This window comes from Macrobrachium nipponense, chromosome 43 (assembly GCF_015104395.2).
Source record: "Macrobrachium nipponense isolate FS-2020 chromosome 43, ASM1510439v2, whole genome shotgun sequence".
Lineage (NCBI taxonomy): Eukaryota > Metazoa > Arthropoda > Malacostraca > Decapoda > Palaemonidae > Macrobrachium > Macrobrachium nipponense.
The window spans coordinates 35986381-36000707 of NC_061104.1; the positions used below are offsets into that span (position 1 = coordinate 35986381).

General features: G+C 44.6%; 1 protein-coding gene across 1 annotated transcript in view; it reads left to right on the plus strand.

Annotated features, from left to right (window-relative positions):
- Positions 1 to 14327, plus strand: part of LOC135213881 (glutamic acid-rich protein-like) — a 45182-nt gene that overhangs the window by 874 nt on the left and 29981 nt on the right. The gene's annotated exons all lie outside the window — the stretch shown is intronic.

Below are 14327 nucleotides of genomic sequence, written 5' to 3' on the forward strand. Positions count from 1 at the left end.
TCCTACTGATGGGTACCTTAGGGTTTAAAGGGGTTTGTAATCTTGCCTGTTCACCTGCATATCCCATTGAGATCATAATAAAGGTTCACCTCATATCCTTAAAACTCACCTTTCCACCTGCAAAATATTCATATGACCTACAGGCTGCTCTTTGAGCAAGAGCCCGTGCTGGTATAAGGCCGCTTAATCTCAAACAACAAGTTAATAAACCAGTACAGTTCTCTCGATGTCTCTGTTCGATCCTCACAACTGGTGACCTCTGGATTAGGACAGGCAGCAGTTTTGGCCCCCACCTCCAGAAAAACATTAATGAACTCAAAATGAAGCCTCAGTCTTGGTTTTCTAGGGCTCCTATCCACGGTAGACCAAATGCCATTAGCGGACTAATAACGGCCCATCCTCTACAGGAGAGTTTTGGCATCCCCCTCATGGTTTGGTCTGCCATTGACGACTCAGTTGACCATAGGTAAAAATCACCATTAGCGGACTAAATACAGAGCTCATAAGTTTGTGTGTTTGTAAGATGACTGACATAGAGAACTCGGATGCGCCCCTGACACCCCACACCATGCCCTTACAAGCTGCAGTTGCACACCTGCTGCCTCACCCCACCGCTCCCCACTCCACCCAACTGCTGCCCTTCTTCCGGCAGAACGTAGTATCCTGGCTCCAGCAAACTGAGATCCAGTACAGACTCCATGGCATCACAGAGGAGGGGAACAACTGTGACTTGATCACAGCAGTTCTCCATGGATGGACACCCAACCCAGATCGCTGCCCTTCAATGACCTGAAGAAGATGTTGGTCCAGGTTTTCTCCCTCCCCACCCCAGAGAGAGCCGCTCACATCTTCGACCTGGTTGTCAACACAGACCAGAGAGATGTCAGGGATAAGCACCAGGGCCTGATGCTACTGCTGGAGAGGGACCCGCAGGGATGTAGGAAGGAAGTCAGCCTTCCCAAAGAACTTTTGCACTGCCAGCTGCCTCCAGAGGTGAGGGGCCAGATTTCAGAAACCGAAGAGATGGAGATGGAGGTCTTGGTGGAGAGGGGGCATAAGCTGTTTGTCGCCACCTGGGCTGCGAAGCTCACTGCCTCACCCTCGGCTAACTGCCTGCAGCAGGAGGACCTGGCAGAAGACTGTAACGTGCAACCTCCTCCACTCCTGCACACCACCAAGAGACCACCTTCCCTGGCGGCAGCAGTAGCCAAGTCCCGCCCCATAGGATTCTATGTCAAAGACGTGATCTCTGGTCACAGGATGCTGGTCGACACTGGGACTATGCAGTCGGTGTTCTCACCATCAGTAGAGGAACGCAGCCGCGTCCCTGACACCCCAGCCACCCTCATGGCTGCCAACAGGAACCCCATACGCTCCTATGGGCATCAAGTCCCAGATCATCGCATTACTGGGTCTGGCTTACACCTGGCCCTTCGTCATCGCAGACGTTAGAATTCCTCTCTTAGGAGCGGACTTCTTGGCCCTACACGAGCTTCTGGTAGGCGTAGCCTGCCAATACCTCCTGGACACCAAGACCTGCCTCTTACGCCCACTCTCCGTAGATCCCGAGACACCCGCCATCTGCTCCATCTCCCCCCAACAAGTATGCCTCCCTCCTACAGGAGTTTCCAGAGGTGTTCAAACCAGAGCTCTGCCAGGTGGCAGGGGTCGCGCCCAAACACAGTCTATCACCACATCGACACCAAGGGCCCCCTGACTCATGCAAAATTCTGCCCACTCCTGCCGAAGCGCCTCCAGGAAGCCAAGAAGGCGTTCATGGAGATGGAGCAGATGGGCATCTGTAAGAAGCCTGCAAACCCATGGGCATCCCCACCCCACATGGTAAGGAAGCCAGATGGTACATGGAGGCCCTGTGGGACTACTGCTGCCTCAATCTCATCACCACGCCCGACAGCTACCCCCTGCTAAACATGCAGGACCTCACCGGGGCCCTCCATGGGGCGAAGATCTTCTCAAAGGTGGACCTCTTAAAATCTTATTTGGACCTCCGTAACACCCCAAGAGCCAACGGCGAACTGGCACCTGTGGAGGTCTTTTGAGAAACAATGACAGTGCCAGGAGAATTCTTCCCCATTAACAGCTATGACGAGGATGTCCCCCTGTCAAGACTCTGGGCAGCTGCCCAGGAATTCATTCCCTGCCGCAAGACCTTCTCCGACAGAAGAAAGCACTTCCAACCAAAAGCCCTGGATTCCTGCAGACACGTCTTCGTCAGGAATGATGCCACCCACCCTCCCTTAACGAGACCTTACCAAGGACAATATCGTGTCATCCACTGATCAGAGAAGGCATTCCTCATCGTGATCAATGGCCGCGAGGACTGGGTCTCAATAGACTGGCTGAAACCAGCCTTCATCCCCAACAATGACGACACTGCAGAAGGACCACACAGGACTCCTCAGAAGAAGAAAAAACTGCTGGAACCTGCCAGCACACCCAGACGTTGCCAAGGCCACCTGAGGATAGCAGTCATAACCATTGTCTTGTGGTGGAAGTATCTATAAAGACGGCATTTCTGCTGAAATGTCCATCCGTCTATTGTACATACCTTTTCTATATATATCCAAAATGTAGAGTAGATTGTGGCCTTCCTGCTAATATATATCTCCTAAATAGGCATCCTGTACACATAAATATTATATATAGAGAGAGATGTGGTGATGAGGAAAGAAACTTGGAAGAGAGAGAGAGATGTAGTGATGGGGAAACAATCTTGGAGGAGAGAGAGTGCAAACATAGGCCTATCTATAGAGATACATAATTCATATGTATAGAGATACTAATTCATTATATTTACTCAGAGATTGAGCGATGATATTTTTCAAAAGTGTTGTAAAAGGGGGGGGAGAGCAAATTCTGCTTACGTGAAAGCATAGGCCTATTTATAACTAATTAATTTCATTTTATTTTCTTTGGGAGACTCAGTGGTGATATATATTTTTAAAGTATGTTTTAGAAGTGGAAAGAGCAAGAGAGAATTGTAGTGTGAGGTCTGAGTAAGATGAGGAGAGCAAGTGAACTAATTTTATTTGGCAAATGAGGCTGTACATAAGGTGGTGTGCGTCACGCACACACGAACAAACATAAACAAAAGGGACAGGGCCCCCACTGTGAATGTGTTTCTTCATAGACGAAAATACATGAATAATATTACATAGAGGGAATGGATTCCAGACGTACTATATGCATCAAAAGAAAGGGCGTAAAATGCTCTACATTTTAGTTCCTGGAAGAAAAGAGAGGACATATGGATGTACAGATTTTTACAATGGAAGGGCGAACGTTCGCCCAAATGTTGTCCTTACAAATACTCCCCCCCAAAACTATGATTACGTGGAATCGTTGGATGACTAACGGAATCTTGCGGGGAGCTGAAGGAATCCTCAGGTTCGTCATTCCTCGGTTGAGGGGCATCTTGCGTGTCCTCATTGTCTTCAGGGCCGGAAAGCAGGATGCTGCCCCTGGTAGTGGGGTGGGGGGTTCAGCTGCTTTCCTTGGGCGGCCTTGACGATGTTTACGGGCACTGTCAAGAACCAGGGGCATCAGGGTTTTGTGAGGATCTTCAGTGGGGTTGTCTTTGTCGGGGATGATGGCGGGCTTGAGGCGATCTATCTAGACCAAGTCCTTGCGGCCGCCAATTGACACGAAGAATGCCTTCTCCTCCCGACGGACAACTTGGTGTGGGCCCCAGTAGAGCCTCATCAAGGGCGGGTGGGTGGCATCATACCTCATGAAGACGATTCTGCAGGAGTCCAGGGCTTGTGGGTGGAACTGCTTCGTCATGTCAATGTACATCTCTCGGCAGGGAACAAACTTCTGGGCAGCTGCACGCAACCTAGCCAAGGGAATATCAGGATTGTCGCTGTTGGCGGGGAAGAGTTTGCCTGGCACTGTCTAGGTCTCCCCATACACCTTCTCTGCTGGGGAAGGGTTGCTGTTGGCTCTTGGGACAGTGCGAAGACTGATGAGGAACCAGGGAAGCTGTGCCTTCCAATCGGGGCCATGACAGCGTGCCATTAAGGAAGCCTTGAGGAGCGGTGGACCCTTTCCACCATGCCGTTGGCTGCGGGATTGTAGGACGTCGTGGTGTGGTGCTTGTTTCCCATCAGGTGTGCTAGGGAAGACCAGAGCTCTGACATGAGGGCGGGTCCTCAGTCCATCATTACGTTGTCGAAGTGGCTGATCCAGCTGGTCAGGAGGGCTTTGGCATAGGCTCTGTAGGGGCTTCTGACATCGGGGTGGCCTCAGGCCACCTGGTAGACTGTTCGATCTCTGTCAGGAGGTATCTGGCACTGTCAGATGGAGGAAGAGGCCCGACGACGTCGACGTGGATGTGTCTGAATCTTCGCCTGGGCTGGGGAAAAGAGCCTATCCCCAATTCGGTGTGCCTTCCCGTCTTGCTACTCTGACATGCAATGCAGTTTCTGGCCCACTCCTGAGCGTCCTTCCTAATGCCATGCTACACGAACTTCTCCATCAGGAGCCTGGTTGTCGTGCGGGCTGATGGGTGTGAGAGGCCGTGAATGACGTCGAGCACCTGTTTCCTGCAGGAGGCGGGTATCAGGGGACGAGGGCGTCCTGTGTTGGTATCACAGAAGGGCATCATCCTGGAGGGGCGAAGGGGATGTCCTCCCAGTGAAGGGCGGTGATGGTGGTCCGATAGGCCAGTACTTCGGGGCCAGAAGCTTGTTCACACGCTAGGCTTCGTAGATGACGCCGAGGTGGAGTTGATCTCGACCCTCGAGAGGGCGTCGGCTATGGGATTTCTTCCGCTGGGGACGTACTCGATGGAGCACCCGAACTCGGAGACGGTTGTGAGATGACGTTGCTGCCTTGCAGACCAGGCATCGCCCGCCTTGATGAAGGCGCAGACCAGCAGCCGGTGGTCAGTCCTTATGGTGAAAGGGACGCCCTCCAGAAGATATTTGAAGTGGCAGACAGCAAGGAGCTCGCAGTCGAATGTGCTGTAGCGAGTCTCGGTGGGTTTGAGCTTCTTGCTAAAAAAGGCTAGCAGTGTGGGGACTCCGTTGACCAGCTGTTCTAGGACAGCGCCGCACACAATGTTGCTGTCATTGGTGGTGAGCGTCAGGGATGCATCTGGGTCCTTGTGAGCCAGTGTAGTGGCCCTGCTGAGGGAAGACTTGGTTCGGGCAAAGGCAAGCTGCTGGTCTTCTCCCCATGTCAGCTTCTTAGGTTTGCCCTTCAGGACCTTGGTCAAAGGGCACATGGTGCTGGCAATGTCAGGGACAAACCTTCGGTAATAATTCACCATCCCGATGAATTCTTGGAGGGCCTTGACGGTCGTCGGTGTTGGGAACTTCTCCACTGCGGCCACCCTTGACACCATGGGACGAACTCCTACTGCTGTAATTTCGTGGCTGAGGAAATCCACCCTCTCAGCGCCGAAGGTGCATTTGTCAAAACGGACGACAAGTCAATTCTCCTGTAGGTGCTTGAGGATGGCCCGGACGTGGTTCAGGTGCTCCTCCAGTGATCTGGAAAAGATAAGAATATCGTCCATGTAGCAGACACAGAAAGGTAAGTCACTGAGGATGCTGTCCATTAGGTGTTGAAAGGTGGCCCCAGCATTCTGCAGGCTGAAGGTGGAGAAGGCAAACATGAAGGATCTGAAGGATGTGATGATCGCTGTCTTTGGAATATCATCGAGATGGATGGGGACTTGAAAATATGACTTTCATAAGTCGATCTTGGAGAAAACCTTGGCGCCGTGGAGGGGCCAGGTGAGGTCCTGCATGTTTGGCAGGGGGTAGCTGTCGGGGTTCAGGTGCCAGTAGTCAGCGCAGGGCCTCCATGTATTTTTTGCCTTCTTCACCATGTGGAGGGGGGACGCCCACGGACTCGTTGCCATTTTACAGATCCCCATCCTCTCCATTTCTTTGAATGCGGTCTTGGCTTCCTGGAGGAGCTTCGGTGGGAGGTGGTGGAACTTGGCGTGTGTCAGGGGGCCCTTGGTTTTAATAAGGTGGAAGACACCATCCTTGGGCGCGGACCCAGCCACCTGGCGAAGCTCAGGGCAGAAGACATCCGGAAACTCCAGGAGAAGGGAGGATATCTGTGGACATAGAAGCCTCTGGGTTGGGACTTCATTATTGCCGCTGCCATGGGGGCTTGTTTTGGGCGCTGCCTCCATCATTTTTTGAAGGGTTGAAGGATCAAGGGCGCTCACACTTCCATGCCTTGCTGCCGAACTGGTGGTGGAAGCGGCACCACCCAATGTCTGGGAGGGGCTTCGGCGATCACTGTATGCTGTACCAACCGTGTCCTCCCGCTGTAGCCTGTTGGCTGACAGAGGAGAGGAGATTTTTGCAGCTTGGGTGGTGGTAAACAGTGCAAAGGCCCGCTGCACCAGACTTTCCATCTCCATGGTCTCGGCATTAGGGATTTGGCTTCAGACTTTGGGCGCGAGCTGGCAAAGGAAGAGTTGATGGAGGATGCTCACCTCCTGCCTTCGTCCTTGGTGGTCCGCCTCTGACAGGAGGACCAGGTCCTGGAGCTTGTACCAGGCCAGTCTGGGATCCGAGGTGGTCATGGGGTTGACTACGAGGTCGAAAATTTGAGTGGCTCGCTGGGGAACTGGGAGGTAGAAGACCTGGATGAGTTCCTTCTTCAGGCCTTCGTAGGGCAGCTCCCTGGGCTGGCTGTGCATCCATGGGGCGAGGCGTTTGAAGGCATCTGCTTTGAGGGTCCTGGTAATGAGATCCGCCTTGGTGCTGTCCCGGGTGATGCCGTGGTTCCGGAACTGTATTTCTGCCCATTGCAGCCATGTTGCGACGTCCTCACTGCAGAAGGGCAGCAGCTTGACGTGGTGGGGCTCCGACGGTGCGGTCGCCCCGGGGCACGGGTGCAGGCATCAAGGAGGACTCGAGCATGAATAGGGATCGTCTTGTGGATCACAGGGTCGAGGCGGACACAGAGGAGTCGAGTGAATGCGCTGAACTCTCCATCGTATTGTCAGACTCATGCTTACAGTCAACGAGAAGTCGTGAATGGCGGGCCAAACTGTAAGACTGAACACCAAAACACTTCTGTGAAGAAATGCCTTTGTGAGTCCGCTAATGGCATTGAGGAGTACCAGAGAACCTAGACTAGGTGTCGTACGGGTCCATTAAAGGTTCTCTGAAGGTGAGCGGCGGTAATTAGTCCCTTAGTAGCAAAGCCAAAACTACTTGGGTCACCTACTCCTGGGTCAAGAATTGTGAGGTCTGAATAAGACGAAGAGAGAGAGTGAACTAATTTTATTCGGCAAATGAGGCAGTGTGCAGATGGAAGAGTAGTCTCTGTCATGCGCACACAAACAAACATGAACAAAAGGGACAGGGCCCTTACTGTGAATGTGTTTCTTCACAGATGAAAATACATGAATAATACTACATAGAGGGATCGGATTCCCAAGGTGTAAAATGCTCTACATTTTAGTTCCTGGAAGAAAAGAGAGGATATATGGATATACAGATTTTTACAATGGATGGGTGAACATTCACCCGAATCTCGTCCTTACAATAGTATTGGTGACGGACTTGTAATGGGGAAAGGCAGAAGAAAGAGCGGTGAGTCGGTGCACAGATACCTGGGAAACAGGGTGACATGGTTGCCAAGATTGTGCTGCACTATGCTAGATAAAATTTGAAGGACAATAGTATTCAAGTTAATTATCTAAGTAATTCATACCCTAATCTTCATTTCATTTGACAGTTGCTGTAACATTCAGATTGTAAAAAGACGTGGGAAATTTCAAACACAGGCTTTTGTCATCCTTGCTCTCTTGATATAGTCTGTAGCTGGGTACTGATAATTTATTACAAGTAAAGATAGGCTATAAAGGATGCTGTGGAGGGATATGTAGTATCCTACCTGAACAGAGAGAAACTGGGTCTGGGCCAGAAGGATTTATGTTTTCTTGCAGACATATATACATGGATATCTATAGTTACAATTGTTTTATCAGCGGAAAGGCCAAAGAGTTTTACACACAATGATGTACAATAGAATTTAGCAAGGTGTTACAGTGGAACAAAAATAGCGGAAGGACGATGTCCTTACAAATACTTCCCCTCCCCCCCCACAAAGATAATTATTATGGAATAATGATTGGATGAAAAAAAATCTTGGAGGCAGGTGGCAACGCTGCATCCTTGTGACACTTGTGGGGTGTCATTGAATGTTGAGTCCTTCGGCGTTGCTGGCTGACAGGATGCCTCCCCTGACAGTTGGCGGGAAGGGGGGGGAGGGGGGTTCTACTGTCAACTGAGGGCAACCAAGACTGCAGAGGGGGCTGGATTGTGTGCAGTGGGATGGGCCATGGGGACCCCCAGGTGCGGCGGCAGTGTAGGTTGGGCTGAGGAAGTCCCCAGTGTGGCAGCGGCATCCGGCAGGCAGAGCAGAACCACAGGTGAGGGAGCAGTGTTGGCAGGTCAAGGAAGCTCATAAGTAGTGGGGTCGGCAAGCAGAGGAGGCCCACAGATGCAGCAGTGTTGGTGGGCTGAGGACGAATACAGGCGGCGGCTTCAGAAGGGTGAGCAGGTCCACAGGTGTGGTATCGATGTCGGGAAGGCCAAGCAAGCCCCAGGAGCGACGGCAGCATCAGGGGGGTTAAGGAGGCCCACAGGCAGCGGCGTCAGGGGGTCCGAGCAGGTCCACATGTGCAGCAGCGACATTGGGTGGGTAAAGCAGGACCCTGGGTGCAGCAGTGGCGTTGAGAGGTTGTCTGGAGACTTGTATGTGCGGCAATGGCGCTGGGTGAAGAACTGAGGAGGCCCACAGGTTTGGCAGGTCGAGAAGGTATCTGGCATCCCCTAGTTGAGGCAAAGGAGGCCGCAACATTGAATGGATGTTTCTGGACACCTGCCTGATTTTGTGTTGGCTGACCAGCACCCAGCTACCTGTCCTCGTGGCTTGTCTTGCTCACAGAACAGACGAAACCACTTGAAAAATGCCAAAACACACCTGGAAAATGTGCCGTGATTGGTCTGTTAATGGCGTCGGTGTCGTTCTCAGAATGGAGCTTTCAGAGACCTAAACTGTGACACTGTACTGAGTCCGCTAAAGGTTCTCTGAAGGTGAACAGCTGTAATTAGTCCATTAAAGGCTGGGCCTAAACTGCTGTGTCAACGTCACTCTTGGAGGTCACCAGTTCTGAGGACAAGAGAGTGAGACAGGTAACTGGTACTGATAATTTATTACAGGTAAACACAGGCTATAAAGGAGGCCGTGGACAGATATGTAGTATCCTACCTGAACAGAGAGAAACTGGGTCTGGGCCAGCAGGATTTGTGTTTTCTTGCAGACATATATACATGGATATCTATGGGTACAATTGTTGTTCATACATGAATTATATATCGGCAGAAAAGCCAGAGAGTTGTACACACGATGGTGTACAAATAGATTTAGTAAGGTGTTACAGTGGAACGAAAATAGCAGAAGGACGTTGTCCTTACAGGAGCATAGCAAGAAAATCTTTGAGCTGACATGCTACTTTAACCTTGATAAAGATTTATTTTTAAAGACAGTAGCTTTGTATACAGCATCTAGCATTTGATTCATGTCAAATTCAAAGTAATCATAGTGTGAAATCCATTACATAAGCCGGTATCCAGTGACTTGCGCTTTCCCACTCGAAGTTCTAGGGCTCCTCCCCACATCGTAGAAAATGCTCTCGCAGATGCAACTAGATTTGTTCAACTTACCTTAGCTGCCGCAACATTGACTGCCATTGACGTCAGCTAACTTTAAACGCTTTGGAATACAAACAAATTTGTAGAAACTTAAATAATTACATTCACCGCTTACGATGATGCAATAATATTCCCGTTCATGAAGGAAAATCAGTAAGTATTGTCGTCGTGATACATAGTACTACAATCAGAAATTCACATTCTATCTGCCAGATCTCTATGGATGAAGCCATCTGAGAAATTCCAATTACTTCGGACATATATTGTGTTTTTAAGTATCTGGACGTTTTTTTTTTCTTTTTGCAGTTTTAACTTAGATGATATAATATGCAATGTATTTTCAAATTCTAGAGTAAATTTAGTGAGATTATGTCTCTTCAGTAAAAACAAATGGGAAATTCGATGAATGAAAGCTAATGAAAAAACTGTATCTTCACTTTTCTTGTCTCTAGCACGTGTACACAGACTACGCCTGCTATGTGAAGAAACACAAATTGTCAATGTCTGCAACCCAGGTACTACATGTCTGTCCACACCTGTCAATGTAAACCCCGCTCTCGGGCAATAATTACGGGCTGCTCTAGGAGCAAGAGCCCGTGCTGGCATAAGGCCAGCTAAATCTAAAACAACAATAAAGTATCAATACCCAGATACCTGTCTCTATCTCTTTTCCTCACAACTGGTGACCTTCCGGAGTGATGGTAAAACAGCGGTTATGGGCCTGCCATTAATAGACTCACTACGGCACTTACCTTCAGAGAAACCTTTAATGGAACCACATGGTGATGCATAGTCTAGGTCTCTGAACGTTCCTTTCCTCGGTTGATACTGACGCCACTAATAGACTTACTAAAGTGCACCTTTCCAGGTGTGTTCTGGCGTCTTCGAACAGTTTAGCTCCTGCCATTAACGATACAGGTCAACCACACTCAGAGTCATTAACTGAACCACACAGTGACTAGTCTTGACTCTGACAAACCAGACACCATGAATGGACTAAATACTGTGCTTTTGGCATTTTGGTGTGTGAGACAAGTTACGAAGAAGGGTACCTGGGTGCTGATCAGCCGACACACAAACTTTGCCTCAATCAGGGGATGCCAGATACCTCCTACCTATCATTGACTGATCCACTAGGTGGCCCAAGGTGACTCCAATGGCAGAAACCACTACTAGCACCTGTGTTGAGGCCTTTCTCTCAAGCTGGATCAGCTGCTGTTGCGTACTGGACGACATCGCCACAGACCAAGGTCCTGCTTTCCTGTCCGACCTGTGGGCCTCCCTGACCCACCGAATGATGCTGCCTGTGGGCCCCCTCGACCCGCCCGACAGTGCTGCCGCACCTGTGGGCTTCCTCGACCCACCTGACGGCGCTGCCACACCTGTGTGCCTCTTCGACCCGCCCGACGGTAGTGCCGCGCCTGTGGGGATCCTTGACCCGATGCCGCTGCCGCACCTGTGGGCCTCCTTGGCCCGACGCCGCCGCCACACCTGTAGGTCTCCTTGGCCTGACACTGCTGCTGCACCTGTGGGCCTCCTTGGCCCGACGCCACTGCCGTGGACGCCCATAGACGACAGTCGACTCCCCCAGGCATTGCCAGGTGAGGCACCCTGTCAGCCAAAATGCTGAAGGACTCAGCAGTCGATGACACCCCACAACAAGTGATCTCAAGGACACTGGGTCGACTCCTGCCTCTGCAACGATATTGCAATTAGAAGTTCCTCATTGTATTTTATCTTCCAATCATATATATATATATATATATATACTATATATATATATATATATATATATATCTATATATATATATATATATATATATATATATAATGTGACAAAGTGCCAAATATCTGGTCACTACACTTACTAATCATAAAATAGTTACCTCGCAACAGCCAGACATCTGAACCTTCATCACAGATAAAATACAACTGAATACTCTAAAGGCAACTTTAAAACTTACTAATTACTCAAAAATTCAGACTAAGTTTATTAAAACAGGTGTGAGGTAATCATATAAGTAATTAAATTAATTAAAGGGCATCACTCCATCAACAACTTTAAAAGTTTAAGTATTTCCCTGGTTCTAACTCACTTCAATTAAACTGAATGGAAACAGCTCAATCACCAGTCTATATCTCTACCTAAACAAAATTGAATATGTTGGTGAAAAATAAGAAAACACTTATAAAAATTTTAGATACAAAAATTTATTATTAAACTCAAAATTTATAAGTGAAATTCACAGTCTCAGGGAAATTTACTATTATTTGAAAACAACACAATTTGATTAATTCCTGAATTAGTTATTAAGTAAAATTAAATCAAACTTGAATTATCACAAAAATCAAGAAATTCAAAGCATTAAGTAACAACTAATATTTGAAAATTAATTCCCAAGTGTTAAACAAGAATAAAAACTCGAAAAGAATTCTAAGTAAATGCAAAGTAATTCACAAGTGTTAAACTCAATTAAATATGCAATGACTAATTAATGAAAACAATTAAGTTAATCAAACAAATGGTAAATGCAAATGTAAACAGAAAAATGTGGAAAATACCGAAAGTGCAATAACACTAAGAAAGCATTAATCACAGAAAATATATATAAAAAATTCACCAACATCAAAATGTGAAAAAATGGCAAAAAGTTCCCCTGGAATAACCTAAGTACTTTCAGTATTTCAAGTACTTTTTATGTTTAAGTTTAGTGCACTGAACTTACTAAAAACTCTTACCTTGGTATACCAATTTTAGAAGGAATTCGAAATGACCAATAAACACTTACACATGAGGGAAGGGCCTGTTACACACTTTTACAATGTCTGTTCAGATTCCACAAATAAACACTCAGCAATTAAATAAATCTAAGAAAATACCAAATCTAAAATTTATGAGTGACCAACCAGTAAGTATAACATCTTTACATTAATGTGAAATAAAAATTCTCTCATACGGGAGAGAGAGAGAGGGAAAGAGAGGCTCCCAACTAACACAAATGGTCCTTGATATCGAAATGAACAAAAAATGCTCTCGTTGTATGGAAACTTAGGAGTGGACCTTATCTAAAATGCCTGTAACACAGAACAAAACGTTTTGGGGACAGGTCTCTTTGCTAAATCATTATAATTCTATTTTAAAACAATAAATAGAGAGAAAGTGGGATTACAATCATAAATAATATTTATTATTACGTGATTTAAGGCAGTAAAAGTCTCTTAAAATGAAAGGAATAATTATTTAAACTAAAAGCAAAGACTAAGTGACGTCACTTCCCATAGATAACGTATTCTCATACAGAATGTTCTAGAAAGATCTTACGAAAGTTGATGCAATCTTCACATGGTTTCTCGACAGACACAAAAATCCGAAACAAGTCATGTACGTTGTATGATTGACAGGATTCCAAATCGAAACGGAGAATGCGTGCTCCTCTTATTGAGTAATGACAGCGATTTCCTGCTAAAAAAAATAAAAAAAATAAAACAAAATAAATAGATAATGATAAAAGATAAACACGAATAATTAATTAAATAAAAATAAAAAATAAATAAATAGATAACAATAAAGAATTAAATAAATAAATAAATGAAAATAAATAAATAAAAATGAACAAATTAGAATAAATAAAAATATATAATTAAATAAATAGAAATATATGAATAAATAAAAATAAAATAAAAATAGAAATAGATAAATAAAAATAAATAAAAATGAATAAATAAAAATAAATAAATCAATAAAAAAATAAATAATAAATTTAAATAAATAAATAGAAATAAATGAATAAAAAAAATTTAAATTAAATAAATCAATCAATCAAAATAAATAAATTAATAAAAAATAAATAAGAATAAATAAAAAAATAAATAAATAAAAAATAAATAAATAGATAAATAGAAGTAATTGAATAAAGGATAAAGATAAATTTAATTTAAAAATAACAAAATAAATAATGAAACAAAAAAAAAAAAATGAATAAAAATAAACACATAAATAAAAAGTATGAATTAAAAAATAGAAATTGATGAAACAAAAAAAATAACAAAAAATAAAATGAAAAATAAATAAATAAAAAATAGATAAAAATAAATAAAAAGAAATTAAATTAAAATAAAATAAAAATTTATTAAAAAAAATAAAAAATAAATAAAAAATAAAGAAATAAAAAAATAAATACAAAAATAAAGACAAATAAAATAATAAGAAATAAAAAACATAAATAAAAATAATAAAAATAAAAATAAATAAATAAAGACTAAAATAGATAAATAAATAAATAAATAAATAAAAATAAACAAATAAAGTAAAAATTTAAAATAAAAAAATAAAAATAAACAAATAAAAATAAATAAATAAAAAAAAAATAAATAAATAAATAAGAAAATAAATAAATGAATAAATAAATAAAAATAAAATAAATGAATAATAAAAATAAAATATATACAACTAAATAAAAAATTGAATGAAATTAAAAAAAAAAAATAGATAAATAAATAAAACAAATTCAAATTAAAAAAATAAATAAAAAGAAATTAAAAAATAAATAAATCAATCAAAATAAAAAATAAATAAATGAAATAAAATAAATAAAAATGAAACAAATAAAA